At 43.5% G+C, this 27,296-nt stretch overlaps 1 protein-coding gene and 1 pseudogene across 13 annotated transcripts in view; one reads left to right on the top strand and one right to left on the bottom strand.

The window, feature by feature from the left end:
* The window catches only part of CAMTA1 (calmodulin binding transcription activator 1), an 891,439-nt gene that overhangs the window by 395,020 nt on the left and 469,123 nt on the right, over positions 1-27,296 (bottom strand). The gene's annotated exons all lie outside the window — the stretch shown is intronic.
* LOC309628064 (dnaJ homolog subfamily A member 1 pseudogene) lies at positions 1,235-17,454 on the top strand (annotated as a pseudogene). The gene has a single exon. The product of its transcript is annotated as a dnaJ homolog subfamily A member 1 pseudogene (transcript).

Raw genomic sequence — 27,296 nt, forward strand, 5'->3', positions numbered from 1 at the left:
AGCCTTTGCCATCTCCTCCACCTCCTGTGTTTGAAAGCATCCAAGCATGATGAAGACACACTGGCAAAGAGTTGTTTCCAGCTCATTTTAAATCACCTTTGATTGGGCAGTCTCTGAGCTAGCAATGCGAGCAAACCTGTAACCGGTTTCCTGTGCGTCAGGCACCACGTTAAGTGTTTACGTGTATTCATTCATTTAACCCTCAGTGATACTGCCATTCCATTTTGCAGATGAGTATAGGCTGCTACAGAGAGGTTAAGTAACTTCCTTAAGGTCACAGAGACCAATCTGAGGTTATTCACTCTTTCAACAGGTACAGCCAACAGCTACGCTCAGCGTCCCCGAGGTTCTAGGCCGAGGCTCAGAGATTGGGAAAGCAGCGAGAGCAGTCACCTGGAGGTCAGCTTTCATGGGCCAAGCACCTCCTCGGAACCCACCTTGGCCCCCTTTCTCCTCTCACAGGCCCGTTGTTATCTTTTCCCAATCACAAGCCTTTCTTCCCTGTGCCCCCAGACAAAGGGGTCCTTCCCTTCCCACAGGATCGGTCCCCAGGAGGCAGAAGGGGGCCGTGCTCCCCACAGAAGGATGCATGACCAGTTCCAGGAACAGGGTCACATCTTGATCATTTGTTTATCCACCACCTTTCTCACCTCCAGTGACAGCATGGAATCTGCCAGAGTTGGGGCCCCACACAACAGGCAGTGAGCAACTGATTCTCTTTCCCTCTTCCCAGCTCTTTCACAAGCTGATGCTCCCTCGGTTATTTGGGGGTTACCCTTACTTTTCCTTGGGTCTCATCTGAGAGGCCATCTCCTCTGAGACTTTCCCTGATTCCCCCAGGAGGCCTGACAGCAGCTTTCCCCTGTGCTCTCCTGGCACACACTCCCATCCTCACTGCAGCTGCTCTGTTGCAGGGTGTCTGTCAGTTATCTGCCCACCTCCTCTCCAATGGTGAACTCCTTGAGAACAAGGGACCATGCCTTTCAGTTCTGTATCCACCAGCCTAGCAGAATGCTTGGCATAAAAAGCTCTGTGACTGAGGGCTTCCCTGGTGGTGCAGTGGTTGAGAATCTGCCTGCCAATGCAGGGGACACGGGTTCGAGCCCTGGTCTGGGAAGATCCCACATGTCGCGGAGCAACTAGGCCCGTGAGCCACAATTGCTGAGCCTGCGCCTCTGGAGCTTGTGCTCTGCAAAGAGAGAGGCCCGCGCACCGCGATGAAGAGTGGCCCCCACTTGCCGCAACTAGAGAAAGCCCTCACACAGAAACGAAGACCCAACACAGCTATAAATAAATAAATAAAATTTTTAAAAAAAGGTCTGTGACTGAATGAATGAACAGAATTGTTGTTAATATTTAGAAATAATAGTAAAGCCACAAAGAGCTCTATAAAAGGTGTAAGTAATAATAACCAAAGTAACAATAATAGACACCACGTATTGAGTACTTTCTGTGTGTTAGACCTTATGCTAAATACTTCACAGGTATTATCTCATTTAATCATTCATACCCAGACAAAAATCCTGAGCTGACAACAGAGATAAACTGTCTGCAGCTCCAAGTCCTGAAGGTCCCCCTCTTGGGCAGCTTGGAGTCCTAGGGTGTGTGGGTAGATTCAACATGAACCTTGGCCCCAGTGCTGCTCTGTAAGTCAGCAGCTGCTGATTGCTTTCCAGGAGAGGGAGCAATGACATTGAACCTTCGAGCATCTTCTTATTCCCTCTTTGTGCTCAATGACACCCATCACTGACCCACAGGTCCAAAACCCCTTCAACATCCTCGCCCTTGGCCTCTCTTTCTCTGAATCTAATCATTCCTCTTATAGATGTCTCAAGGTCATGTCTGCCCTTCAGCTAGAGAGAGTCTCAGGGTGATTAAAACTTGGGGATGCTCTCTGGGACTTGGAAGGAGGGCTAGGTTCCCTGTGGGTCAGATCTCAGAGGTACAGCAAAGTACTTTAGGCTTTCTGGGAGTGTGCCTGGACCTCAGCCCCATAAGTGTAGAATTGGGAGTGGGGTAGAATTAGTTATATCCCAGAGGGAGAAATATGTAACTGTTAGAAATGTGAAAGGTTTGTCAATAGCACACCGTATCAGCTACCTAAATTGTGAAACCTAAGTCAGGATTCCATTTGCTCTATGATAATTTAAAAGCACAACTCTCTTTCTTTCTCACTCTTTCCTTTTTCACTTCACTCACAGCCTATTCATTCATTTGGTTAAGAATTATTGGGAGCAAACGTCTAAAAGACACCTGGGTGCCATGATTAAAAGAAACAACAATGCCTTAGCTGGAAATTTTGGTTGAGGACCATGGACAGCACCATAAACTAGGCGAACCATGGACAGCGCCGCGGATACACACTACCCCTGTGCACAGACCAGCCCCCCAGGTCCCTGTCTGGTCCTGGGAGCTGTAGTCTTTGACCCACATAGGGTTCTGTCCAGGGAGCACCATGGTTGGCCATCCTCTCCAGAGCTGGCACACAAGGAGCTGCTGTTGGGAAAGCCTTCTGTTGAAGCACTCTGGCTTCTAGTACAGGAAGAGCTGCCATACATGTGGAGAGGAACAGATTCGTGGGGGTCCCAACTAGAGAACAGCACCAAGGGACACAAGCAACTAGAAGGCAGATGCCAGGATCTACGCTGTCCATCCCTGGGAATGGATCCCTCCCAAGAGAACAAGCTTCTTGTCCTTGCAAATAATCCCCTCTCGGGAATATTTGGGTTCATTGCCCAGCCTGCTCTGAGTGGGAGTTCATATTCCTGACAAAAAAAAATGCCTTCAGAGCATGGAATACTTTAATTAAGTGGTCATTTGTTGTCTCCAACAGCTCTCTCTGCCCTCATATGATTCCCTGCCCTGCTTCCTAACTGCCTACCCAAGAATGACAGATGGCTACAGCTAAGCAGCTCACCTTCCCAGCCTGTCTTTCTGTTTTTTCATATTTACTGTCTCCCCACATACTTCTTCCCTAGAACATCAGGTTAAATTTATTTTTAAAAATTGTAAGGACATCTAAGATTCTTGAGGGCAACTTGATAATGTGTATCAAAATGAGCCTACCCAAACTCTGGTTATAATAATATGGAGTAAATATGATATTATCCCCTTCAATCCAAACTCTAAGCTTGGTATCCAGAAAATATCTCCACTCTCCTATATACAGTGTCTGAAGAAGGGCTGCCCAATGCAAGAAGATCCAACAGGGTTAGAGGAAGATGCTTAAAGAGGATGTCTTCAACTGCAGATCAGGCAAAGCCTGCAGAGTTTAATTAATCACAACAGAGAGCACATGCCCTGAGGTGCAAAACCAATCCACTTATGTTTGGGACAAAGGAAACAGGATAACAGACTGGCATCAGAGAACTGCCAGGGTTCAAGGCTGGTCCAGAGAACTGGATGTGGGAGAAGGTCAGAGAAGAGGATAGAAGACATTGAATTGATAGCATCCCTGAAACTTCTTATTTCTATTGGCTGGGGAGAAGTAAAGGTTCATGGAAACATTCAACTCCCTGTGGTAAGGACCTTGACTGTGATTCGGGGGAAATTCCTGCTAACCAGAAACACTGCCTTGGACTGTCCCCTTTAGGAAATTCCTTCAAAGAAAGCTTAGGAACAACAAGAGGAACCAAAATCAAATGAGTATAACAATACAGAAAAAAGTAGAAGCAAAATAGAAATAAATGGATTTAGAATACCCACCAGAAAAATGTCATGGAGCCACTAAAAATTGCTGAAAAACATTACCATGAACTCAAAAATATTAATAAAACAAATGTCTCTTTAAAATAAAACCTCAAAGCAGAGAAGCACAGTCTCAGGAAAGGTACAGCATGGCATCAAAGGGGAGTAAAACAAGAGTAGGCAGAGCTCAGGAAAGAAGTAGAAAAACAAAATAAAGCCATTAGAGACATGAAGTCATATTGGAAACAGACTGAACGAGAGCAAACCTGCTGAAAAGACAATAAGGGACAGAAAGGATGGCATCTGGAAAATCAGCAAAAATGAATGGAATTAGTTCTGGCTCTGGGCAAGATGAAGTGACCACACAAAGAAGCTATAAAACCCAGAGCGATGCTGGACAGCAATTCGAGGACTCTGAAAAGGAGATAGTAGCAGACAGACTGGGGAAGAAGAACCAGAATTAGCAGTGCTACAGAAGCAGCTATGAACCACCATCCTTCCTCATCTTTGAACCTAAACTCAAGACAGCCTGAAACTAGGAATGGGGCACTAGCATGTGGAGAGAGCCCAGGAGAGCCTATCTAGTTGTAGTTCAAGAAGGAAGCAAAGGGGGCTTCTGATACTTAGGGAGAGTAAAGGAAATGTCCCACTCTTCTTTTTTCTGTTCCCTATACCCCAGGCCCCTGGCAATTCTGTGGTGGTGATGGTACAAACAGCAGGGCCCATAGGTGCCTAAAACCATGAGGGAAGGGAAACTTCATCACCACTAGGAATATTTGTGGGCCCAAGAGGGTGTGGCAAACCCCTGGTGCTTTTCTCTCTCCCTCTCTCTCTCTCTCTGTGTCTCTCTGACTTATGGCTGTAGCCCTTGAGGTAGACAGTCATCGGATCTACCCAACAGAGCAAGGTTAGTAAAGCCCCAGATTTCTGGCCAGAGGACTGAAAAGGTGAAGCCCAGGGAGATGGTGGAGAGGGAGAATCCCATTAGGTTGTTCATGAATTCCTAGGCTCACCCTCAAGCTGTGTACACATGGATCTGATCCTAAATAGCATGCCAAAGACTTTGAGGTAGACTGTCTCAGACTGGCCACTGGGCGGTCCACATACAGGACAGTTCCTGGTAGGAAACAAAGTCTTTGAAACAACTAACGTTGAAATCACAACTCACAAAATGTGGTTGGAACTTATAGCTTGAACCCAACTATGTTGATTGTCTGCTAAAGCAAAAATATCCAACATTTCCCTTGGGATTTAAACAAGACCCAGAGACTCATACCATAATAGTTGAAATGTACAGAATATAACCCAAAATTGACTGGTATAATAAGAACTAGAAAAATCTCAACTTTCATGGGAAAGATACGTAGATGATGAAGTTACCTGACAAAGACAGTTATTATAAAATTATTCCAAGAAGTAAGAGTAAACACTCTTAAAATAAACAGAAGCACAGAAAGTACCAGAGAATAAGTAGAGAATATGAAGAAGAAATAAATGGGAATTTTAGAACTGAAAAGTAACATAAACCCAAATAGAAAACTCATTGGGTGGTTAAACAGCAAAACGGACATCTCAGAAAAAAAAGAGTTAAGTGACCTTAAAGATAGAACAATTGGAATTAACTCGTCTGAACGACAGAGAGGAAAAAGATTGAAAAAAGAAAAAACAGAACCTCAGGGAACTGTAGGACTATTGGTTTACCTTTTGTGTCATTAGAGTTTTGGAAGGAGATGAGAAAGACAGTGGTGTGTGTGTGTGTGTATATATATGTATGTAAATATATATATTAGTAAATAATGGTTGAAAACTTCCCAGATTTGGCAAAAGATATAAACTTACAGATTTGAGAAGTTGAATGAACTACAAACAGGATAAATCCAAGAAATCTATAATAAGACACATCAAAAAAATAAATAAATAAATAGTAAGACACATCATAATCAAACTGCTGAAAACTAAAGACAAAGAAAAAAGATCTTGAAAGTGGCCAAAGAAAAAGTGACACATTACTTATAGGCAGGGGTCAGCAAACTATGGTCCATGCACCAAATCTCACTGTCTGTTTTGGTAAATAAAGTTTTATTGAAACATAACTATAACTATCCCTTTATGTATTGTGTATAACTGCTTTAGTGTCACAATGGTAGAGTTAAGTAGCTGTGACAAAGCCATATGGCCTGCAAAGCCAAAAATATTTCATATCTGGCCCTACACAGAAAAATGCTGCTGACCCCTGTTATGGGAAACAGAAATTTGAATGACTCCAGATTTCTCATCAGCAATCATGGAGGCCAAAAAGAGGTGAACTAACATTTTTTAGGCAGTGAAAGAAAAAACTATTAACCCAAGATTCTATATATAGCAAAAAAATACCCTTCAGGAATGAAGGAGAAATAAATCCAATATCGGATGAAGAAAAACTAAGACAATTAGTTGCCAGCAGACCTGCTTTAAAAAACTGCTAAAAGACGTCCTTCAGATAGAAGGGAAATTACATAACAGAAGGAAAATTGGAACAACAGTATTGAAGGAAGAGCAACAGAAATGGTAAACATCTGGGTAAATATAAAAGACTATTTTCCTCTCGAGTTCTTTAAAAATCTTTTGATGGTTGAAAGCAAAACTCGTAACACTCTCTAGAGGGATTTTCAATGTATATAGTTGTAATATATTTAACATAAAACAAAATATAAATCGAGGAGAAAAAGGACCTATATGGTGGCAGGACTTCTATAGTCTACCTGAAATGGTAAAACATTGATTATAAGTAGATTGATTCTAAGAATTATACTGTAATCCATAGAGCAACCACTAAAAAACTGTACAAAGAGTATAGTCAAAAAATACAATAGATAAAATAGAACACGAAAAAATTTCAAATAACACGAAAGAAGGCAGGAAAGGGAAAACAAAAGGACAAAAACATAAGAAATAAACAAAATAATAATAATAAAGCAAACCAATAAGTATATTAAATATAAATTGTTTAAATGCACAAATTAAAAGACAAGAGATTTTCAGAACAGATAATAAAAAATATGACCCACCTATATACTGTTTACAAAAACTCCCCTCAGTTATAACAGTATGGGCAGATTAAAATTTAAAGGATGGAAGAAGATATACTATGTAAACACTAGGCAAAATAAAGTTTCAGTGACTATATTACTATCAGAAAAAGTAGATTCAGAGCAAAGAAAATTATCAGGGATAAAGAGAAACATTGCATAATGATAAAAGATCAATTCACCAAGAAGACATAACGCCAAATGTGTATGCACCTAACAAGAGAGCTTCAAAATATATGAAGCAAAACCCAAAAGAACTGAAGGGGAAAACAGACCAATTGACAACTGCAAATGGAGACTTCAATACTATTCTCTAACTAATAAATAGAATGAGTAGACAGAAAATCAAGAAGGACACTAATAAAAACTGAATAACATATCAACCAACAGAATCTAATTGATATTTAGAGAGCATTCCACCCAACAACAGAATATACATTCTTTTTAAATATACATGGAATATTCACCAAAAAAACCATATGTTGGGTCATAAAACAAACCTTAAAATGTAAAAGAATTGAAATAAAACAAAGCATGTTCCCTGATGGTAATGGATTTAAACCAGAAATCAATAACAGGACCATAACAGAAACATCTTCAATACTTGGAAGTTAAAAAGAAAACTGTTCTAAATAATCCACAGGTGAATCCATAGGTGAATCCAGAGAAAGTCTCAATAGGAATTAGAAAATATTTTCAATTAAATAAATGGTTAAAATACAGCATATCAAAATCTGTAGGATGAAGCTAAAGCAATACTTAAAGAGAAATTCATAGTATTAAATAAATGCTTAGAGTAGAAAAAAGTTCTCAAATCAATAATACAAACCTCTACCTTAAGAAACTAGTAAAGTCAGAGCAAATTAAACCAAAGTAGGCCAAACGAGGGAGATAATAAATGTAAACATGACTTGCAAATGAAACTGAAAACAGAAAAACAACAGAGAAAATCAATGAAACCAAAAGCTGGGTTTTTTTTAAAGATAAATAAAAATAATAAACCTCTTGCAAACTTGACAAAGAAGACAAAAATTATCTATATCAGGAATAAAAGAAGAAATAGATAACCTGAATTGTTCTCTAACTACTAAATAAATTGAATTGGTAGTTTAAAACCTTCTGAAAAAGAATTCTCTAGACCTAGATGGTTTTGCTGGCAAATTCTACCAAACATTTAAAGATGAAATGATATTGATTCTACACGATCTCTTCCTGAAAAGAGAAGAGGAGATACCACTCTTCAACTTATTTTATGAGACTAGCATCACCTTGATACCAAAACCAGGCAGAGATAGTACCACAAAGAAAACTACAAATCAATATCCCTCAGGGACATAGATGCAAAAATCCTCAATAGAATATTAGCAAGTCAAATTCAGCAACATATAAAACGGATAATATACCATAAACAAATGAATTTTATCCTCGGAATGTAAAGCTGGTTCAATATCCATAAATCAATGTAATCCACCATATTAACAGTTTAAAAAAGAAAAACCATATGATAATACCAATTGATGCAGAAATAGCATTTGAAAAAATTCAACATTCATTCATGAAAAAAAAGTCTCAGCAAAATAGGAATAGAAGAGAACTTCCTCTTCCTGATGAAGGGCATTTATAAAAACCTACAATTAATATCATACTTAATGGTGAAAACCTGAAAGCTTTCCCTCTAAGACTGGGAACTACACAAGGACTCTTACACCTATTCAGCATTCTATGGAAGCTTTAGCCATTGCAACAAAGCAAGAAAAAGAAATAAAAGTCATATAAATTGGAAAGGAAGGAGTAAAACTGTCACTATTTTCACACAACATGATCGTCTACATAAAAAATCCCAAGAAATATATCCCCAAAATTAACACTCTTAAACGTCACATGATCTTAGCATGGTCACAGGTACAAGGTCAACACGTAAAAATCAATTGTATTCCTATACACTAGCAATGAACAACTGGAAACCAAAAAATTTTTTGAATACAATTTACAATAGTTCCAAAAATTTGAAATATTGCATTAGCCAAAAAGTTTATTCTGGTTTTTCCTTAAGATGTTAAGGAAAAAGCCAAATGAACTTTTTGGCCAACTCAATACTTAGGTAAAAATCTAACACATTTTTACAGGATCTGTATACTGAAAACTACAAAATACTGGTGAAAGAAATCAAAGCAGACCTAAATAAATGGAGATACACATCACAGTCATGGATGAGAAGACTCAACATAGGAAAGATTTAAATTCTCTGCAAAGGGATGTATAGATTTAATGCAGTATCAATCAAAATCCAGCAGGAATTTTTGTAGCTATAGACAAGCTGAATCATAAATTTATATCAAAAGCAAAGAACTAGAATAGCCAGAACAATATGGAAAAAGAAAAATCACATTAGAGAAATTAAACTACATGCTTTAAAGACATTATAAACCTACAGTAATCAAGACAGTGTGGTATTGGTGAAACAATAGACATATGGATCAATGGACAGAATATAAAGTCCAGAAAGAAACCCTCATTGATTTTGATAAAGGTGCAAAGGCACTTCAGTGGAGAAAGGACAGTTTTTCAACAAGTGGTGTTGTAACAATTGGTTATCCATATGCAAAAAAAAATAGGAAACTTGACCTAAACCTTTATATAAAAATTAACTCAAAATGGATCATAATCTAAATTAAATACATAAAATCATACAATTTTTAGAAAGGAACATACTGGGGAAATAATTGTGACCTGGAGCTAGGCAAAGATTTCCTAGACAAAACACCAAAAGTAAGATACACTTTAAAAATGATAAATTGGACTTCACTGAAATTTCAAAACTTTTGTTCTGTGAAAGGCACTCTTAGGATAATGAAAAGTCAAGGTACAAACTGGTAAAACAAAAATTGTCAAATCACATTTATGACTCAAAAAACTCAGTTAAAAATGGGCAAAAAATTTGAACTGAAGCATTGCTAAAGAGGATATAGAAATGGCAAATAAGCACATGAAAAGCTGTTAACATCATTAGCCAGTAGAGAAACACAAATTAAAACTACAATGAAATACCAACACACATCTAGTAGAATAACTAAAAAATAAATAAAAATTAAAAAATAAAACCCCAAACAATAAGAGTGGTTTATCTGTTTCTTATAAGGTTAATCAAATATTTACCATATGACACAACAATCTCACTCCTGCGTATTTACCCTAGAGAAATAAAAACTTATGTTCACACAAATACCTAATCACAAAAGTTTGTAGCAGCTCTGTTCATAATCAGCAAACATGAGTTTATTCAGTGAATGGGTAAACAACAGTGGTTCATCCACACAGTGGAATTCTACTGAGCATAACAACTTGGATGAATCATAAGACATTACGCAGAATGAAAGAAGCCAGTCTCAAAGGTTCCATACTGTATGATTCCATTTGTAAGACATTGTGAAAAAGACAAAACTATGGCAACGGAGCACAGATCAGTGGTTGCTGGGGTTTCAGGGTGGGGTAAAGGTGTAACTACAATAAAAATACCAACCAGGGCTTGCTTTTAGGTCTGGACAATCATTCTAAAGTTCATTAGAAAAATAAACAAGTAAGAGCTGCCAAGAACATTCTGAAAAAGATAAGTAATAAAGGTGGATTTGCTCTATGAAAATGAAAATGTATCATAATTTGGAGTGTAACAGTGGAGTATGAGAAAACAGACAAATCACTGAAAAACTATAGACCATCCCAAAATAGATCCAAATACAACTGGGAATTTAGTATATGGCAGAGAGGGGACGTGCCCATCAACAGGTTAAAAAGTGGATTAATTCAATAAATAGTTTGGGGACACTTGAGTATCTCTGTGGGGAAGAAAAAACTGTATACTGACTCTATTTCTTCTACCTTAATAAATTCCAAATCAATGAAAGATTTAAAGTAAGAACAAAATGAAACAATTAAAGTACTAGAATAAGATTTTTGTAATTTTAGAGTAAAAGAAAAAAGATTTTTTCACTATGTCACACACTTTGGAAGCCATAAAAGAAAAGACTAATAAATTGGACTATTTAAATGTTTTGGGGGGAACTTTCCAGAACGCTCGGTGAAAAGGCGGAGGAGCAGCGGCTGCCCGAGCTGCGCATGGCAATCTGCTCCTTCCCGCTCCCCCACACCAGCATCGGCCTGCTCACCAGCTGTAGGAAATGGTGAAAGAAACCACTTATTATGATGCTTTGGGGGTCAAACCCAATGCCACCCAAGAAGAATTGAAAAAGGCTTACAGGAAACTGGCCTTGAAGTACCACCCTGATACGAATCCAAACGAAGGAGAGAAGTTTAAACAGATTTCCCAAGCTTATGAAGTGCTCTCTGATGCAAAGAAAAGGGAATTATATGACAAAAGAGGAGAGCAGGCAGTTAAAGAAGGTGGAGCAGGTGGCAGTTTTGGCTCCCCCATGGACATCTTTGATATGTTTTTTGGAGGAGGAGGCAGGATACAGAGAGAAAGGAGAGGTAAAAATGTTGTGCATCAACTCACAGTAACCTTAGAAGATTTATATAATGGTGCAACAAGAAAACTAGCTCTGCAAAAGAATGTGATTTGTGACAAATGTGAAGGCCGAGGTGGTAAGAAAGGAGCAGTAGAGTGCTGTCCCAATTGCCGAGGTACTGGAATGCAAATAATAATTCATCAAATAGGACCTGAAATGGTTCAGCAAATTCAGTCTGTCTGCATGGAGTTCCAGGGCCATGCAGAGCAGATCAGTCCTAAAGATAGATGTAAAAGCTGCAATGGAAGGAAGATAGTTCAAGAGAAGAAAATTCTAGAAGTTCATATTGACATAGGCATGAAAGATGGCCAGAAGATAACATTCCATGGTGAAGGAGACCAAGAACCAGCACTGGAGCCAGGAGATATTATCATCGTTTTAGATCAGAAGGACCATGCTGTTTTTACTCGACAAGGAGAAGACCTTTTCATGTGTATGGACATACAGCTGGTTGAGGCATTGTGTGGCTTCCAAAAGCCAATATCTACTCTTGACGACCAAACCATAGTCATCACTTCTCATCCAGGTCAGATTGTCAAGCATGGAGGTATCAAGTGTGTGCTAAATGAAGGCATGCCAATTTATCGTAGACCATATGAAAAGGGTCACCTAATCATTGAATTTAAGGTAAGCTTTCCTGAGAATGGCTTTCTCTCCCCTGATAAACCCTCTTTGCTGGAAAAACTCCTACCTGAGAGGAAGGAAGTAGAAGAGACTGATGAAATGGACCAGGTAGAACTAGTGGATTTTGATCCAAATCAGGAAAGACAGCACCATTACAATGGAGAAGCATATGAGGATGACAAACATCATCCTCGGGTTGGTGTTCAGTGTCAGACCTCCTAATGGGGCCAGTGAATAACACTCACTGCTGGCATTTTATTTGCAGTAGTGATTGAGTGAAGCACTATAATCATAATATGCTCACTACTTGCTACTGTTTGTTTTAATAGTCAACTATAGTAGTGATTTAAAAGTTAAATGAAGAATAAACTCGAATATAAAAGCTCAAAAAATGTTTTTTGAACAGGTAGAATAAAGTTTTTTAATCAAATAAAAACTTAGAAATTATTTAAGATACATATTACAGAAAAAAGGGCTAATTTCTGTAATATATAAAGAGCTTCTCCTAAACAATAAGAAAAAGACCAACAATCTAATACAAAATTTTATAAATATGTGAATACATAGTTCATAGAAAAAGAAAATACATTCAACTTTCTTAATAAGATAAATGCAAAGTAAAACTATAGGATAACTCCTTGTATATGCCAGAACCACATGAATAAAACAATACAATAGTATAATGTTTAGGTTAGAATGTGAGGAAACAGACACCTTCATATGATGTTGCTTGGAATATAATTTAATTCAGCATTTATCTATCGGCAGAGTGTTGATTAAATCAAGTGTGGTACGTTCATTCTGTTGACTACCAGCTCCTAACTCAAGTCTTTTCCTTGCTGTCGTAAAGGAAAGCTTCTCCCCTGGAGTTCCACAGGGACCCTTGCTCCATCAGCTCTTTATTCGTGGATCACCCTCTCAGTGGGTCTTTCCTAATCTCCCAATTTAAAATTGCACCCACTTCCTATGCCTTTTTTTTCTGCTTTATTTTTCTTAATGATGCACACCACCATCTGACATACTATATACATTTTCTCATAATTTACTGTCCATCTCTCCTCTCCAGAATGTGTATCAGAAAGGGCTACTCTGTCTTTGGCACCTAGAACGATGCTAGGCACACAGTAGCTGCTCAATAATACTACTTACTAAGAATGAGGCAGCTCTTTACGTAGTAATGGAAACCAATCAAATACAAGTTATAGTGTTACATTGAAAAAGCAAGATGCAATATGTGTGTGAAGTATGCCACATTTGCGCAAGAGAAAAGAAAGGAAAAAGTGTCCATCGCTGGAAGGATCGATGAGAAATTGTAACATGTTGGCCTCTGGGGAGCTGATTGGGTGAGGCAGGGTGGGAAGTGGGGAAGGGAGACTTACTTTTTACTGTATAGCTTTTCTACCTTTTCAATTCTTTATCCTGTATTATTCCTTCAAAGTTTGCATAATTTATAGTTTAAAAATATATAACAATATGGGACCTCCCTGGTGGTCCAGTGGTTGAGACTTTGCCTTCCAATGCGAGGTGGGGGTGAGGGGTGCGTGTTTGATCCCTAGTCGGGGAGCTGAGATTCCCACATGCCTCCTGGCCAAGAAACCAAGACATAAAACAGAAGCAATGTTGTAACAAATTCAATAAAGACTTTAAAAATGGTCCACATTCAAAAAAAAAAATCTTTAATAAAAAAATATGTAACAATCTTAAAAATATGGAAGTCCTCTAACCTATAATACCACTTCTAGAAATTTATCCTAAGTACATAAAAACTGTTCAAGGATAATCATTGAAGTATGGATAGAAAAAAATCTGGAAACAACACAACTAGATTATGTTGTAGGTTAAGTCCCTGCAAGGAAGTACTGTACAGCTGTTAAAATATATTTATCTGTGTTGATTTAAAGTTCACAGTATATTGCTGGTTAAAAATGATACTTTTTTAGAGTGTGTGTGAAAATGTGTGTGTGTTCACTGGATTTAGGGGGGACTTTTACTATCTATACATTTTTATACTGGTTGCATTTTTATAATAAATTACTTTTGAGATCAAAACAAAGACAATGAAAAAAATAAGGTCACTTCTTCAACAGAAAATTTTATAAGATGAAACATGCAAAATAAGTTGTTTCTCTTTATAATTATTTTAAATGTTTCTTTAAATTTCCAAGCTGCATAAAAAAAAACAAAAAAACAATGACAATGAAAATATTTTCATGTTGGAGAAAATACAATGTCTCTTTCACTCACACCTTGCAGTAATGAAGGCCATGCTCTTTAACCAAGAAAGAAAGTGCTCTCGCCATGATCTCAGCTATTAATTTTGGGCATAAGACAGCAAGAAATCAGGTAATAATGAGTGTGGTTATAATAGTTAACATTTACCTCATGTTTAATTTGTGCCAGGAACTGCTCTAAATAAATGCTTTTATGTTCAGGAACTCATAGAATGCCCCCAACAGCACCAAGAGGGAGGAGACAAGGATACACCCTACTCACAGATGAGGAAAATGAGACAGAGTTTGTTCAAAGTCATCCTAGTCACCTCCAGCACCTGGGTACCCTTCTCCCTGGGCCTCACTCCCTGCACTGCCATTACTTGTTAATTTGTCCATCTCCTCAAACAGACGATGCAAATTTTCAGACTCATTCAACTGTGGATTTCCAGCCTAGCACAGTTCAGAAACACGGCATATGCTATTGAACCTTTGTTTATTGAATCCATGTGAATGACAGACAAAGAAAAAGGTCCCAACCAGGGCAGCCCAGCACCCGAGACGTGCTACCTGCAGGGCTCCTGTTGAGAGGAAAGACCCTCATGAGGGACTCCCAGGGGAGAAGCCCAACCTGGGCTCTAACTAGGAAACAGAGGAAGTACCCCAACTCCTCCCAATTTATAGCATGTGCTTGCACAACTACAAATCTTATAACTACAGATATTAGAGGTGCATATTTCATTACTTTCAGCATTGCATATTTATAATTTAGCGGTGTGTAAAAATTTATAAAGGCACAACTAGTGGTTGGTTAATGACGGTTACTGTGGCAGCCCATATTTAGTGTATTTTTCATGTCACGGAAATCTGGCCTGGAACAGAATGCCACATTCATAAAACAGGTGATGAAAAGGGGGAGACATGGGCCAGGGGCTTTGTGACAAAACGCTCCTAGACTCACACAGGCTGTCCCTCTACTGTCAGTGAGAGGCGAGCTGTTCCAAAAAAGACACGTGAGAGCCGATGCAGAGGGGTCAGAGGCATCTCTCGATGAGCCAGATGCATGGGAACCCACTGCCAGCCCAGCTTCAAAGAGCAAAGCTTTCTGATGGAGAATAGGTAAGACGAGAGACCCCCAAGAGAAAGCGGTCGATGCTACTGCTGTATTGACAAATGTATAATTTCATCTTGGAAAAAGAAATCCTCTGCCTTTCCAAAAGTGAGTCCTAAAATAGCTGCCTTTCAAGAACCGGCGTCCTAATTGAGTTTTTATTCATCAGTGGCTACAAATGAGCCAGAGCAGGTCCTGGAAGTTTACCCCCGAAGCCATGGCTCTGGTCTCACAACTCATCAATTCTAGGCATTGGATGACATGGCGCTGGGCCCAGGGGCCGGGCAAGCCTGCAGCCCGGCCCCATTACAGAGCTCCGGGTAGGGCTGGGAAGGCGGAGGCCTGATGCTGCAGGAGGTGAGAGCTGGCTGGGCGGGGGCCAAGGGGAATGACGGCTTTGCAGCAGAGATCCCAAGAGCACCCCTCCTGCCCCCCAGCACCCATCGTCCCTGCCCTGCCCTCCAAAGATAAGAAAGAGCTTTGGCTCTTCCTGTCCTATCCATACTGTGGGGAAGAAGTGAGGGGACTTCCGGGCAGGTGTCATTAAATCTATCCATAGGTTAAGCACTGCCAAGCTCTGCTCAGGTCACCCCAGGGTCAGGCAGAGCCCAAAGTGCTGCCCGTTCAGGCTGAGAGGGATTCTCCCCAGGCCCCGCCTGGCAAACCCCCTACGGTTACCAACAAGGGCTGAGAAACCACAAGACCCCTTGTACTCCCCAAACACAGAGTCAAGGGATTTGATAAAGAGAGTCATCTATTTTCACTTGGTACAACAATTAAAGCAGATCCATATTTTCAAACCATCACCCTGAACAAGTCAAACCACACTATAAATCAAAAAAGAATAATTAGAACCTACACTTTTCACAATACCACAGAGTAAGGCAATTACAAGGCACTTCTAATGAGCAATTTATGTAATTGAAAAAGTCAGAGCCAAACTATGCGAAGAACACTTCAGTGAATTACTGCCAGGGACTCTGTACCCTTTGATCCTTGTGCCTGGCCCCTGCTGTGTGACTTCTCAGTCACCCTCTCCTTGTAGTTCTGGGCACCTGGAAAATAGCCACAGAAGATTTTCTTCATAAGCTCAGACTGTGCCTCATACTTAGAAAGCACATTTAATACCAACTTGCCTAAAGGATGGTGGGTAATTGCTGCTAGCATCCAATATGAGTGCTGTATCTCATCTATGATATGCAATTTAGAAGCTATATTCTAGTAAGAGAATTTTATGACTTGCTGTCATGATAAATAAAAGTTTATGGCATAAGGGAATTAATATTTACTTTGAGTGCAACACAGACTCTTCAAATAAAGTTGTTCTGGAATCACTTTACACCAGGACAGTTGGGAAATGTTGCCAACTGACAGCAGGACTTGAATTCGCTTCCCCTTATCACCCGCCGATGACTGACAATCTTTCCATTTTCTGGTTCAACCTGTTTCCGGACAATTTTTTAAACAATTGCTGTAGTTAAAAACGTTGGTGTTGGATGTGATGTGTTAAATGTCTGCTGAGCTGGCAGCACGTGCAGGGGTGGGGCAGGAGGAGAAGGGGAGAAAGAAGGGGGGGGGGTGGATGATTCCGTGCCAGCATCTGAAGGAGCGTTCGGAAGGAGCAGCTTTGGAAGAAGGAAAAGGACGTGTTCTGAGTGAGCCCCTCTAATGCTGTTGTTTTCAGAAGGGCATTTGTGACTCATCGGACATTCAATCTGTTGCTTTTATGTGAAGGAAAATTTTTTAAAAGAATACTAGCTCACATCTAAATTACGCAGTGGCTGCTTGATTCTAACATAACTATACAGCAAGCAATTCTCTTACTTTATCCTAAATTATAATTTACTGAAGGTGTGGGGAGCAGTTATTCCAGATCTTAAGTGAGTCAGAACTGCAGTCAGGTTTACCGTGAAGCTACCAGTACTGAAGCTTCAGGACTGCCCCCAGCCTCACCACCCGTGTGTTGCATGGACAGACCCCTTCCAAGATGCTAGGCCTAATTTTGTGTTCATTATTTTGTATTTATACAAGATCCCCAACTGTATTGGCTTCAGACCCCAAAAAATTCGCATCTGCCCCTGCTCGGAAATAAACTTACATTTCAAAGCAAAACAAAATAAATTCCTAAGAGGAGTGGGAAATCCTGTCCCAGGGTGGGGTTGGGACCTCTCGAGGTCCTTGGCACGAGTGTTCTCGATGGCGCACGTGGGGTTGCGGTGGTGCCGCCGGGGAGGGGATGGAGATGTAGGGCTTTATCTGAAGGGTCCAGGAGACTCAGACGCAATGGCCAGCTTCCGACTCAGGGGAGCCGCTGGCTGCCGATGAGGCTGGATGCTCTCCGAGTCTGAGTCATGCAGCAGCAGGAGGCAAGTTGCCCAGACTATAAACAAGTGGAGAATTCCAGAGAAAGCAGGGATTAGTGGGGCGGGCCAGACCACCCACCTTCTCCCCCTGCCTTAGTCCCTATGAGTCACAGGCAGGATTGTCATAAGGGGGTGGGGGAGACAGCTGATGATGCTGTCACAGGGCCAGATCTGAAGCTCTTGCTCAGAGGCTGAGATGGTTTTAATAATATTCCTAGTTGTAAAGAGTGCCTTTAATATAAAGAAATCAAGTCGTTTCATATACTGTTTTGCTACAAAGAATAGTTTTACTATTGGTCTTCTTAATGACCAATCCATAAACACACAGAATGACCTGGGTAAGGACCCCAAGTCTCTATACCTTCAGCTCATATTTTGAAACAAAATTTTCAGATATTTTGAAGATGAGGAGCCAGTCCCAGAGAGGGGAAGGTACTTGTTTAAGGTCACACAGCAAGTCAGTGGAGTGAGGCAAGATGCAAACTCAAGACATCTGACTCTATTACGGTAGCCCCTTCGTTAAAGCAAGTCACCTCCTTAGGTCACTGCTGGAGAAGGAAGAAGCCAGCTGTGCATCCAGAAACCCTGAGCCTGGTTGGCAATGGAGCAGAGGGGAAGGGAGGCCCAAATGCTAACTGCTCAGGAGTGCCCGTCTTGAATGTTTTGGTGTTCTCTATCTCAGTGCATGAGTCCAGACTCACCCTTCTCTCCAAGACTGTCCCTGAGTGCATTTCTGAGGCCCTAGGTCAGGGATTTGGGGGTTCCAGAACCTAGCACAATGCCTGGCACATCTTAGGTGCTTAATAAAAGTTTGCTGGATAAACAATTTAATACGTATCTATTGTAGAATGTATTGAGACATCTATAAAACATCCTTCAGATAGAAGTGATGAAATATGCAACAGACTTCTGGTACTCCAGAAGGGCCATTTGGGCACAAAGCTCTAGAATTTCCCCTGTAGCAAGTCACAGGAATCCCAAGACTGTAGATGGAGGGAGGTACCTGTGTGAACAGACCCCCCAGGAGAGAGGGTGACATGCACCAGGTCAGAGAGAGCTACCGGTCCCGTTTCAATTCACAGTCAGGGAAAAGACAATCATTGTCCCTCCAAGCTGAAAATCCATTCCTGGCCACCCCAGGGACCCTGGGCAGAACTTGTCAGTGGCCTTTCTAGAGCAGAAAGTAGCTTTGATATAAGGAACAGGGGAGGTCTGTTGCAAGGGAGCATCCTGGGTTGGGGCGGGGGGACCATGCATCTCTGGGGAATGCTGAGGAGGAATTCAGCCCTCAGAGCTGCACCCAGGACCCCTGCCATGTTTCCTTGGCTCTCGCCCTGCACCTCCCCCTCGGGAAGTCCACCCAGTCCTCAGCCCTGGAGCTCTCTGTCCAACCACATTCCATAGAGTCTTCCTTGAGAACCCGCCCCTGCAAGTTCCCTACAGACACCAGCCTAAAAGTGCAACCACCACATCTTTACAATGGTCTTTGTTTATTTCAGATTGCAAATTGTCTGATGATTTTCTTTCAATGAAAAGGACTGCTCTGTATCACGCTGCAAACACATACAGAACTGTTGCCCATAAGGGTGACGATCTGGTGCAGGGGATGGGAGGAAACAGTAGACATTAAATCAAAGCAACTCAGCTTCCAGCCACAATGAAGGGACTGAAGCTGGACCTGCCCTCCTCCTGGAAACAGCCATAAAACTCGATGAAAATACCTGAGGCTACTCTTTGCAGGCACTGGATGACAGGCAGTTCAGGACTGTGATCCCATAAGAAAGAGAACACACAAGGTGAGCCCTACATCTGCCGAATTTCTGGACCATTACGCAAGGAGGTGGGGTCCAAGCTGGGCACAGCAGCCTCCCTGATCAGAGAAGGCAAAAATCAGAATTTGGGGCTGCCGAAGCAGGTAGAATTTGCAGGTCTGAGCCCTGGAGAGAAGGGAGCTGTGTAGAAGGAAGTCTGCAGAAGTCTGTTTGGAGGTTCCTGGGGGGTACCTGGTTGAGGGCAGAGCTGCCCATATGCAGGGCAAGACTCTAGATACTATAGCACTGAAGGCTAAACAGCGAAACTGGAGGTCACGCAGGGTTGGGGGACCTTGAATTATGGCCCAGCCAGATGTGAGAACCCTCACTGGGTACCTGTAGCATTCACTTAAGACTCCAGGAAGCCCAGGCTTAAGAGGAAGGACCACATCCTTGCATAAACAGCAGAGCATTCAACTAAGGGCAAAACCAAAATAGACCAACCATATCAAAACAGTAGAACCAAGTCATCTGTCAGAACAAAAATCAACATGCTTTACAGAAAACAACACAATCCAGACTCCCTACAACATAAGTTCCATAATATCTAGAGTATACCATGTTCATAGATTGAAATTGGTCTACAGATTTAATAATCAAAATCAAAAAGAGCTTTTTTTAGGGGGGAGAAATTGTTTTTGCAAAATTAGGATCTTTCTGAACATACAGTTCTGCAGTTTCTTTTCCCATTGATCCTCCATCCCCGTCCCAATCATACCCCCATCAGGCATTTGGCAAAGCTAACCACTTCCTCTTCAGAGTTCCTCTTCACTTGGTGTCCAGGTCATCATGCTTTCCTGGTTCTCCTCTGCCTCATGATTCCCTTTGTCTCCTTTTCCTCTGCTGGCTCTCCCTATTTCTCCCAGACTGCTAAATGTTTTAGGTGTCATAGGGCCTCAGTCTTTGGTCATTTTCTCTCCTCTGTACACTTTCCCTGGGTGGTCACCCATGGCTGATGCCTACAAAAGTCTGCATCTCTGGTCTGACTGCTCCCCTGAACTCCAGATTATATATCCAATAGCTTACTCAACATCCACACTTGGGTGTTGCATTTAATGTGGCTGAAACATACCTCTTGATTTTCCCCCGAAGCCCTCTCCTCTCCTATGATTTTCTATGTCCGTTAATGGCACCATCCTTCATCCAGCTGCTCAGGCTGCAACTTGGGAATCATCTTCATATTTTTCTTTCCCCTTAACCCACATCCAAGTTATCAACAAGTTCTACCAACAATATCTTCAAAATGCACCCCCTGTCAGCTCACTTCTCACCACCTCCACTGCTGCTAAAGTAACTGAACAACCATCTTTTCTTGTCTGGAAGACTGAAAGTGGAACAATGGTACAACGAGATAAGTAGGAGCACGGATGCTGGGGCCAAATAGCATGAGGCCAAACCCTGGCCCTGCCACTTACTAGCTGCATAAGCTTGGGCAAAATACTTAATCTCTCTGTGGCTCATTTTCCATCTGTAAGGCGGAGTTCCTAATAGCACCTTCCTCACTCAGAAGACTGGTACAAAAGACTTGTAGTCAAGGGTCCTAGAAGGCTCACTCCCTTTGGCTCTTCTCACTTGCCAAATGTGTTGATGTGTTGTGAGTGTGATCTGCAGAGGTCCACATGGCAGAGAACTGAGGTGGCATCCAGCAAACAACTAGTGATGAACTGAAGCCCTCAGTCCAACAGCTCATGAGAAACTGAATTCTCCCAACAACCATGTGAGTGAGCTTGGAGGATCTGGGCCCAGTTGGCCCTGGAGATGACCGCAGCCCTGACTGTCACCTGGCCTGCAGTCTTGGGAGACACCCCGAGCTGGAGGACCCAGCTAAACCATGCCTGGATCCCCAGCCCACACAAATGGTTAGGAATAAATATGGCTGTTGTAAGCTTCTGAGTTTTGGAGTAATTTGTTACCCAAACATTGGTAACTAATACACCCTGCCTTCTTAAGAGGCACCGATCACCTCCTGGATTGTATCTGTCCATTGTGTCAGTCTCCCCTGCTGCTAGTAAGCTACACGAGGCCATGGATATTATCTGTCTGGTTCACTTCTGAATCCCTAGGAACTAGGACCATGCCATGGCAAGCACTCAATAAGTATTTGTTGAATAGATGAATAAATATCACACAGTGGGCCTTTTCCTGTGTGGCTATGTGATGTTGAAATGACGAACACCTGGAAGTAATTTGGAAAAGACTTCTTAACCTACACCCCCGATTCACAGTACCACCAGCCATTCAATCAGCCAGCGTGCACTAGGGCGCTGCCAGACTCCATGGTGCAGACTGGAAAGAAACATACAGCGAACCCTCCCCTGAAGGAGCTACAGTCTGGTTGAAAGGAAGAAGTCAGCTCGTGAAAACGCGTAGAGGGGTTTAGTTCTCAGTCTTGGGCCGCTGACCGAAAGATCTTACGTGGAGATCCGTGGGCCCCCTGATGACACTGAGCACATGTGTGAGCCACGCGCCGCTCCAAGCGCTGGACACGTGCTGCCCCACATGTGTACATCTCCAACCCCCAGAGAGGGAGGTGCCACTACGATCCTGGTTTTACTGATAGAAAACCAAAGCAGAAAGGACTTAAATAGCTGCTCACGGTCACATGATGGGTAAATGCTAGAGCCAGCGTTTGACACCTGGAAGACGACTGCTAGCCCAGCCCGTGCCCCAGCCCATACGCGGTGATTGGCCCGTGTCCCCGCTCACACGCGACGATTGGCCCGTGCCCCTGCCCACATGTGATGATTGGCCAGGCAGCCAGATGGAGGCGGGGTATGAGGGGAGGAAAGTCGACACCAGAATGACCTTGGAGACCAGGTCAAGTGTGGAGGGAAGCTGTGGGGCAAACCTGTGACCAAGGGCCTTGGCCTCAGAGGCCATTAGGGAAAGAACCCCCAGAGTCACTGCCCCGTGATTCTACCCAGGCAGGGCTGGTCCTCACCTGCAGGGAGTGATGGCAGAGTCAGGGAGTGGCTGTCTTCCCTTTAACCAAGTTCATAAGGCACGGGGATAAAATGAAAATTTATTAACGTCTGACAAGAAATCACTACTCCAGGGACCAGAAAGCTGTATGATTTGGAACATTTTCTTTGGGAAACCGAAGGAGAGCAGGTGGCTTCTATGTTTAAGCCTTTGGGCAGAGGAGGCCAAGGCAGCCCTTTCTCCACAGGGCTGGTCTCACCACGGACCATGTATGAGCTGGCTGCTGGCCAAGACGGCCTGTCCCTCTGACGCTCTCTCTTGTCCCATGGACAGCTTCCATCGGCGCAGTCCAGTTCTGGGGGCCTGAGTCCACTGTCCTTCAAGGTGACTGCCCATCTCTGCAGTTTCACAAGGATTTATGAGAGCTGTTGAGTTTCCCTCCTTGCCTGCTCCCGGGAGAAACACAGTGTAGCCCCAAACGCCTACGCTCAGCAAGTGGGCAAGAGTATAAACCCCCAGGGGGGGTCAGACCAGGCTGAAGAGCACAGCCCCATCCACAAACCCACGAAGGAATCCCCCACCACCTGGGGCTCGCCTCCACCTGCCTCCCCTGCCCCCATCCGAGAATCCCAGCCATTTGTACTTCTAGGGAGAGCTTGTTCAGCAGTGATCTCCTCAGGCACCTCCTCTGATGGGCACCCAGGATTAACTGGTGCCATCTGCACAGAAATGAGGGAAGCCTGGATTACTCTGGGCTTGGGGCTCAACTGTGTTTCCCCTGCGAAATGCCTGCCAGTGGTACCCTTGCACTCTTTAACAGGTGGGAAGCATGAGGCTGCTGGCATGGAGCAGAGAAAGGATTACAAAAGCCAAATACTCATTACTACCAATATCTCCTGCAACCAGCTCCAAAGAGACCCCAAAGGTATTTCTGAGCTTTTGGAGAAAGGTGGGCACGAAATAGCTCGGGACCCTGGCCAGCAATATTACAAGAAGCCGTGAAGATACTCCTCGTCCTCATGCCCAGGGGAAACCCCAATGCCTTGAGGCATTAAGCTGGGATAATTCGTGTCTGGAGTGCCCCATCCAGAGTCCTAAGTGGGATGCTATCCATTTCCAACTCCCCCACCCGCTGCTTCAATTGCATTGAAATAGGAGCATTGTGCTGTAACAGATGAAAGCAGACCGCCACATTATGAAAGCTGTAGTGATAAATACATTTCTCGGTGGATGGCGAGAAAACAAATGACAAACAAACCCAAACAGGAAGGTGCACATGGATCACAGAACAACCTGGGCCTTCGTGCCATAACACTCTGTATGCTCTATAAATCGGCTCATCATGACTCTTCCGTCTTGGCTGACGAACGACCAAATGGGCTCTGCTCACTCTGAGTGCCAGAGAAACGCCAGCCCGGGAATGGCCTCCAGGTGCGGGCAGGGATGATTCTCTCGGGCCGGCTGCCTTCCAGCACATGTCATCCGGGTCGCAGCGGGCCTCCGGCAGCAGCTTCTGAAGCTGGGGAGGCCTCTGGTCCCTGGGACAAGCTGTGCCTGTGTTCTTCATCCTTTACCAGCCTCCACCCCTACCCCCAGCTTCTCCAGCCCAGGTCCTTCCCTCTCTACTGGAAAGCAGTCAATAGGTGGGGTGCAGCAGAAAAATTACCATGGAAATCAGCTGGGCTTTAGAACTCACAGCAACCCAGCAGGGAGCTGGACCCATGCCAAGTGCTTGCTGCTTCTTACGTGATTCTCCAGGATTCCCAGGAGAACGGGCGAGGACTGGCTTTCCGGGAGATCACTCCTGATGTCTGTCTATCTGGTGGGAGGATGGGCTGGGGTGGGCCCCTGCTCTGCAGGAACTCCTGTGCAATTCCCAGAGGGGAAGCAAAGCGCAGAAAACACTCGGCTTTGAACTGGGAGGCCTCTGGAAGGGAGCTGGGGGCACGACGGCAATAATGCCAACTCGCTTGGGCAAAGTGGCTGAGTTTTCTAAGTAGGCAAATGCACACCAGCTGCAGGGGCCTCGAACAGGACAGGGAAGGAACAGCAGCCCTCAGTGGTTCGTAAGGGCTGGGAAGGGGTTTCTTCAGAAGGAATTCAATCAGGGATCACTTGGGGTGGATCGGGGAGTGTGAGCTTCTCGCTCCTGAGCACAGAGAGTGGGGGACCTGGCATCTGGGCTGACAGTCCCAAGAAAGAAGCAGCACCATCATGTATCATCTTTCAGAAGACAATCAAGTCCTCAGAATGGATGGCGAGGCTGGGGTAGCAGAGGTCGGGGTTTTGGTTTTTGGGGTTTTTTTTTTAAGATTTTTTTGATGTGGACCATTTTTAAAGTCTTTATTGAATTTGTTACAGTATTGCTTCTGTTTTATGTTTTGGTTTTTCGGCCCCGAGGCATGTGGGATCTTAGCTCCGTGACCAGGGATCGAACCCGCACCCCCTGCCTTGGAAGGTGACGTCTTAACCGCTGGACCACAGGGAAGCCCCAGGCTGGGGGGTTTTAACAGCACCCTCAGCCTCTCCAGTGTATTCAAGCTTCCCATAAAGATCCGAAAGAGATCCACATTCACTGGAGCTGAAACACAAGGTGGCTTCCAGAAAACACAGGATATTGGCTCTGTCTGCTAAATAAGTTCTTTCAAATAACTTTTTTCCTCTCCTTTTCAAACTGCCAGTATGTAAGAGTCGTTCAGAATTGATCCCCAGAGAAGGCTCTGTCCAATAAACCTTCTCTCTAGCTCACATCCCAGGAAGCCTCAGAACAAGCCACTGCTTCAGCAATTCAGTCTCCATATATTTTATTTTTAAAATATTTAATTTCTGGCCACCAGTCCTTAGGTCTCTGATTTGGTTTTTCATAGTGTTGGTGGAAAATTTTTTTTTTTTTTTTTGGCTGTGCCGTGCAGCATGCGGGATCTTTGCTCGCTGACCAGGGATCAAACCCGTGCCCCCTGCAGAGGAGGCATGGAGTCTTAACCACTGGACCGCCAGGGAAGTCCCTAATGTCAAATTTCTGCAAACTAAAATATTCAAGGTCAACGTCAGAGCACGTGTGAGCCATCCATTCCCCCTCCCCGCGACGCACGCGCCAGCTTTGAGATGGACGTGCGTGCCCTTGGACGGTATTGTCAGATGTTTCCATTTACAGAGCCCCGTCCAAACAGCGGGGGAAGCTGGCATCTGGTTTTCTTCCCTGCATCACTTTCTGTTTCCAGACAGTTGTTGGAAATGTGCCTCTAGAGTTCCAACGAAGAAGCCGAATTTAGGTGACAACCAAAAACGTCTGATGCTAATGACGCCAATGGAACGGATCCAGGCTGACTGCCCTGCCCACACTGGTCACCGTTCCCGGGCTAAATTCTCTGCTTTTCCACTTCTGCCAGCACAGAAGAGTGAAGCATTAAGCCCAGGGCAGGCTGGAGCTGTTCAGGCAGCTGAAGTAACCCCAGGAAGCATCCCTCCAACAGCGGCTAATTCATCGCTAGGAAATAATTTGGGCCTACAGGACAAGTAGATCATTTGCTAGGGGTGATGGGAGGGGGCACTCAGAGGAACGATCAGCCTACTGGGAGCAGGCACCTAATAGACACCTTCTTCCAACAACTCCTAGGAGTTATGCATTATTACGTCTATTTTAGATGAGGAAACTGAGGCTCAGAGAGGCCCACCGTGGTTGCATAACTACCCCATGGCAGAGTCGGCTCTGGCTGGCTCCACAGCCCACGCGCCCCTACCAGCGTGGCATTCTGTCAAGCACAGGTCTTCTGAGATTCCCCAGTGCAGCACGAGGTGGTCCTGCCACAGGGCAGCTGCTCCTGCGTCTCTCTACCTGTCCGAGTCTCCACGACCCCCAGCCGTGGGGCACTGCTCCTGCGCCTGGAGCAAAGGCCCACCTGGGGCTTTCAGTGGGTGCACCACGAAGAAACCAGACCCTGCCTTCCATGCACCTTCCAGCACCTTCCATGGACCAGCATGGGGCTATGGTTCTGGCCAACTGAGAAGAACATGGGAGCCCGTATCATGCACCCAGCACACAAGCGTCAGGGGTCAGTTCCTCTCCTGCCCTTGAGAGCTGAGTCATTTCACCTGTGACCCTATTGCCTCACCTCCCAAATCAGGGAAAATTCCAGAACAGTAAAGTCCAAAGGAGCCTCAGAAAACATGCAGGTAAATACACAAGCTGAGAAAATGTTGGGGATTTTCTGGTGATTGGGAGTTTGATTCCACTGCTCTCTTCCATCGGGGGGACAAGTGAGAGTCAATGTCCCCACCATACTGATGTCACAATGAAGAGGAAGATGGTGACGATGATGATAAAAAATGGTTGCAAAGGGTTTGCACTTACTCAAGTAAAGAAAAGCTGAAGTTAGCAGTCAGTTTAAATGTGGAGAAAGTATTTTAAATTTATCTTAATACAAGCTGGAAGATTAAGGCAGCAAGTGCTTTGGCTGTTAGGAGTTTCAACACTTCCATTTGGAAATGCAAAACGGCCTGACCAGGGGCATTTCTCGCAAATGCCACCCTCCCTGAAGGAAGGCAGGTAAAGTGCAGGAACTGGAGCCCCACCCATGGCTCTTTCAAAATCTAAAAGTGAAGCAGATAAACTGCTTCTACCAAGGCTGCAGGTAACCAGTAAGGTTAAAAAAAAAAAAAATGTTTTTTTAATCACCTAAATCCAGAGTCTACGCATAATACAGGAGAAAACCTCCAAGCAAGGGAAAGCACTTTCAAAGGTGGGAACTTTGAATTCCCTCACAACCACCCCTCGCCTCGGCTAGGCCAGGTCCATGCAGCGCTGCCTGACTTTCCCTTTTGTGATGACTTTGACGAAAAATGCCACACATTTGATAGCAAGTATACATTTCCCGCTACTTTCAAATGCATCTCATGTGTTCCCCACTGTATTAGCTCCCTGGGGCTGCTGTACAAATTACTGCAAACTGGGGGGCTTAAGGCAACAGAAATTTATCC

The sequence above is a fragment of the Balaenoptera borealis genome (assembly GCF_965194805.1).
Source record: "Balaenoptera borealis genome assembly, chromosome: 1".
Lineage (NCBI taxonomy): Eukaryota > Metazoa > Chordata > Mammalia > Artiodactyla > Balaenopteridae > Balaenoptera > Balaenoptera borealis.